At 34.7% G+C, this 5429-nt stretch overlaps 1 pseudogene; it reads right to left on the bottom strand.

Moving 5' to 3' along the window:
- Nucleotides 1–3304: 3304 nt before the first annotated feature.
- On the bottom strand, nt 3305–4486 carry LOC145155533 (putative F-box protein At2g36090 pseudogene; annotated as a pseudogene).
- Between the last annotated feature and the right edge of the window lie 943 nt (nt 4487–5429).

Genomic DNA, 5429 nt, shown 5'->3' with positions numbered 1-5429 from the left:
AATTATTCAAACTCCACAGTCGTTCGTACTTTTGGAAGTAAGTAGTGAATTAAGACTGTCATGAATTGGATTGCAGATTGTCTAAGGGAGTTAGACATAGCAATAGAATTGCTGCAATGTTCATGAGTACTTAGAAATAGAGATTTGAGTATTGGATAAACCCTCGCTCAAAGTATTACTTCATGGAATTTATCACGAGTAATATTGAGACGATAATATCTTATAATCTTGAAATAGAGATATATGAGTTGTAATTTGCAAGTCAGTTATACATTGGTGATACGAAACCGCATCATTAACTTGGTGTTATAAAACGCATTGTCATGTATAATTTGATGAGTGAAAGATACAAGCATATGAGTCGAAGTTTATTCGTTCCTTTTGCTCTAACGGGAAAAGCGATATCTGTGGGCCCCTCGATGATTTGGTGTTGACTTATGTGTTGGGCCCAGCCAGGACTGAATTGATGTGTTCAATTAGAAGTCCTATATCATCACAAATCAGAAATCGGGAAACATAGCTTCTGGACAAAGAGATTGATTATATTCCATGTCTTATGTCTAGGGATATCTTGCAGAACGAAGGATTATATGATCACTTATCTTAGGACATGTAACTGACTGGGTCAGAGTTCAGCAGCAGCTTTTGGAAGCTACAATTTGCTGGTCAAATTTAGAAGTCATACTAGCAATTATAGTTACAGACTTATCCAAGTGGGAGACTGTTGGATTAGGTGTCTAAGCCCATAACTATAATTGGTATGTACTTGAATTGATAGCAGCACAGTCCTTTTGGGTTGCCCTCAAACCTAGCAACTGGACAGAGAAATTATGAAAGGAGAGATATTGATTTATTATAAGATTAATAAATTAATATAAATGATTTATTAATATGTTAAAAGATTAATATATTAATTAGAAATCATAATATTTAATTAATAGTTAGCCAGAAATTAATTAGAATTGATTTTGGGGTTAACTGTGTTAATTATAAAGTGTAGGGACTAGTTTGCAATTATCCAATAGTCGAGTGGAAGGTTCCAGAACCTCCTTGGAAGGGGGTGGACGAAATCTATAGGGGAAACCCTAATGATTTCGTCCAATGGGCTTGGATAAGGCCTTTGGATAAGCTTAGGTCCCAAGCAAAGGAACATTAGGGTTTTCCCTAAACCCTAGATCCCTCAGCTATATAAGGAGCCTCCTGGCTCTCAAAATCGGCCACTCTTACTTTGGTGAAACCCTAGGGCCAAAAATTGCATACCCTACTCTCTCTCTCTCACAAGTTTCCTTCTTGCTAGCTCTGGGGTGTGATTCCATTAGAGGCATTACAATTGTGGTGTACTCCATTAGCTCTGGGGTGTCAAAGTTTATTTGTTCCTTATGTATTAACAGGAGAAGCAACATCCTCATGGTGTACTCCAACGCTATCAATAATTGGAATGGTGTCCATGGTCATTAACTAGTTGGTAATGTTTCTAAATAATAACAGGGTCCTTTTGGGTTAGCCTCATGACACAATTAACAATAAAGAATTAAAGAAAAATAAGTTGTTAATTTATTAAATTGTTAATGAATTAGTTGGAAATTATTTTGTTAACTAATTAAATAGTTTTAATTAATTAAATGGGTTAAATAATAATTAAATCATTGAAACTAATTGGAATATTATATAAATTTATAGAGAGAAGAGGTGGATGATTTTTGCTTATCCCTGATAGGGATAAGACATATTTTGAATACGGTAAGGATAATCCCCAAGACTTTGAAACCCTAAATGATTATTTTGTTGCCTATAAATAGAGAGCAAGAGATCAAACCCTAGATGATTTTTCCCTAATAATTTCGTTCCCATCTCTCTTCTTTCTCTTAGTGGACGAAATTCATAACCCCTCTCTCAGGGTTATCGAATTTTGCATAAACCCTAGTCTAGGGTTTATTCCTTGTTTTCTTCTTGGAGTCTTGGGTCTGACTACATTAGATGGATTCTACTTTGGATCCTTCATCCATTACAAGAGTTTCCAACCACAAAGTGTCAATTAAGATCAAGAGATAAGTGTTTTTATCCTTCTCTTTAGTTGATTTCGAAAGTAGGTTGTTATAACTATTAAAACTTAGATCCTAGGGTGCATGTACACTTAGGTAAATTTTGATTGTTTCTGCTACCTTCTAAGAAGTGTATTGATGCTATTAAAACCCAAAAAATATGTATCTAAATTTACATATTGTGCTCTTGTAGGTTCATCCTCAAGTGGTTCACAATGTTATTTAAACTACAAAATGAAGAAATACAAAAATTAGGGGTTTTATATGACATACATTGAACAAGAAAACCACAAATCAATGCATCATATGTTAAACTAGAGTACTTACCAGTGTTAATAGACAAATAAAAAACCTTCAAGTTGGATTGTCGAAGCTCCACCAAGTTCGTTTAATAGCTCTATGACGACAAAAACATGTTTGGATTCCATCATGTACGTTCATATACAATGGTAGATCTTTCTAATTTCATGATTTTCGGCATGAAGAGAACCACATTCTCGTGTTTTGATTTAGGGTTTTTTGATTTTTGGTAGTGAGGAAGAAGGGAACAAATATATGAAGGTAAATTCACCCAATGTTTGTTCGATGATGCTTACTTAATAAGCTATAACACATTGGAGCTTATGTAGCAAAGAAAACCACGTTGTGCTTAGGTGGAAAAAAATTAAGACACGCCATATGCTCCTCCTCAACACTATAATATTCTCGAAGTCTAATTTAATAGGTCAACACTTATATTCCAGGTCCATAATAACTATAATAGTTAAAAATTAATTAAATGACCGAATATGATCTAAAATAATAGTTCAAGATACTACATTGCCATTTAACCTTTTATTCAGTTGAGTAAATTTTATTTTTTTTAATTCTAAACTTATAACACATACCATTGCATTTTTTAAAAAATCATTAAAGTGTTCATCTCACATGTAATTGCTATAAAATTATAAAGTTATAATATATGTCATTAATATGAAATTATATAATGTAAAATTAAAATATATAATTTTCAAAGTTCTAAAAAGCTTCTTATGGCTTCGTCATGGCTCTAAGGCTTGTACTCAACCCGCATTTTAACAAAATGCTTCCTTAAGTCATTTATTTATATAAAAATAAATAATGATATAATATATATTAATTCTATACAAAATTGTCACATTAAATAACGTCTTACAAACAACGTATCTCGTTGCGACTTGTAAAACCTTAAGGCTTGATATCGCCGCCAAATCACCGTCTAACGTTATTTAGAACATTGATAATTTTACATGTAATTTTCTTTTATTTATTTATGTAATTTTAATATTCATTACATACGTTTTGAAAATTAATCATTTTTTTGGTGTTTAGATAAAAAATTGTAAAATATAACAAAAAGTAAAGCCACAAAAATTGATGTCACAAAAGCCAAAGATAAAATGTCTAATGTCCATTCTACCCTCGACTTTCGCTCTCTTCTTTCTTTCTTCATTTCTTGGTACCTCCTGTGTCTCATCCTTGCTTCCTCCACTCTATCCACCCCACTTCCCCTTTTACCCTCCATCACCCTCCGTAAAATTACCATACTGTCCCTGCCATTCAAATGTTTTCCATCCATGTCCTCCACCTCCATCGTCACCTCCCGAACCTGCATCTCCCCATCCTCCGACCCACTGCAGATCACCGCTATCCCAACTTGCACCACCGCCCCACCGACTCCGAGGATGGATACGAAACAGAGTTGCACTTCTCCCGACAACCAGTGGCGGTGGACGGAAACCGGCTTATGGGAGGAGAGATTCACCGACTGTTTATTAACCGGGTCGATGAGTATCCAGCTTAACGTCATGTCATCCATCAACGCCGTACACGTCTCTTCTCCGGTGGGTTGTGGTATCTGAGTAGAGATTACTTCCTTCGGGTCCAATAGGTCGATTCTGAACGGCGAACACCGGAACCAATCACTGGTGGTTTCGGTTTCCTCAGTTTTTGTGAGTATTGGTTTATTCCGGTAGTAAATATCAACGGCTGAGATTAATTCACTTGCTGGAAGTGAACGTGTTGGATATGGTGGCGGAGATACGGTGGTGGGTTCCGGTGCAGGCAGAGGGAAAGACTGGGAAAAGAAAGATCGAGGGCCGTTTTTGTTGTCGGAGAAAGTGGAGATGATTTTGCTGACGCGGTCGCCGGCGGTTGAGGGCCATGTGGCGTGGCAGATGTTGGACCAGAGTTGGTGGTTGTGTTTGCCGCCGGCGGAGAGTGATATGGAGGTGCATGTGGCGGAAGCTAAGGTTTGACCGTCGAGACGAGTTAGTATGTGGGACTCTAGTATATCGGTAGGTAATGATGAAATTCCGGTGGTGGCACGTTGGTTCATGGTGGTTTCTGGTGGTGGTGTGGTGAACATTTTGTTCTAGTACTTGATAAAATATAGCCGAATTATTATGTTTTTTTTTGCAAGTTCGGAGTATAAATAGTTGTTTGTTTGTATTTATAAAATGTGGAAAACGACTTTTGAGTTTAACTACAAAATTAATCGGTGGTGAGCCGTCGATCTCATCCATCAATTAATCGACTAATTTGTTTATTTTGTTGTATGTTTCTAAATTAATAATATAATTTTAAAAGTAATAGTTAAATAAGTATAAACTTAAATTAATCATTCGTATAACGTTAAAAATTATTGACAAATATTTATGTTCAAATTGGATTATTTTAGACGTACAAATCAAAAAAATAGATTTAATATATACTATTATTAAAACTAGAAAACAAAAGTCATATTTTACGTATATACATATATACATATAGGTATAGATACTCACGTGAGACATGCATGCATACATGCATGATGTATGTATGTATTAGTAGTTGGGACATTGTAGAAGTTAATAGAGGTTGAATTTGTATGGATGGTAGACCAAGTTTAGAAGAGCAAAAGATTTGATTTTGAAATCAATTTTGTCTTTTAGAAAGTCAACAAGTTCAATAGTTCATGTAGAATCGCTATTATTATTCCAAACACAATTTAAAATTAATGATTTTTATAGTATATTTTTGTTTACGGGCTTTATTTAGCCTTTTTTCATGATGTAAAAATGAACAAACTATTATATGTTTGTTTAATAAAGTACTGAATATCTAGTTTCACGAAGGTATTTGAGATCGGAAAAGAACTTTGGTCTTGTTGGAAAAAAAAATTAACACAAATTCAGAGCTTTAAACTTTATTAAAATAAATAAACAGTCATACATTTTTGTTATACTCCATAGTACCTTGAAAACAATATCTCTAAAATTTTGTCTGCCCAGAGACATGTTGGAGGCTAGATGTCTCAATAGTCACATGGTGTGAGACCTCTATATCAAAGATCCATACGGGGTGTGGTAGTGAAGGAACTAGTAGTAA

Source organism: Lactuca virosa, chromosome 1, assembly GCF_052849685.1.
Source record: "Lactuca virosa cultivar CGN04683 chromosome 1, Lactuca_virosa_CGN04683_v6, whole genome shotgun sequence".
NCBI lineage: Eukaryota > Viridiplantae > Streptophyta > Magnoliopsida > Asterales > Asteraceae > Lactuca > Lactuca virosa.
This window is presented reverse-complemented; position numbering and strand designations above follow the sequence as displayed.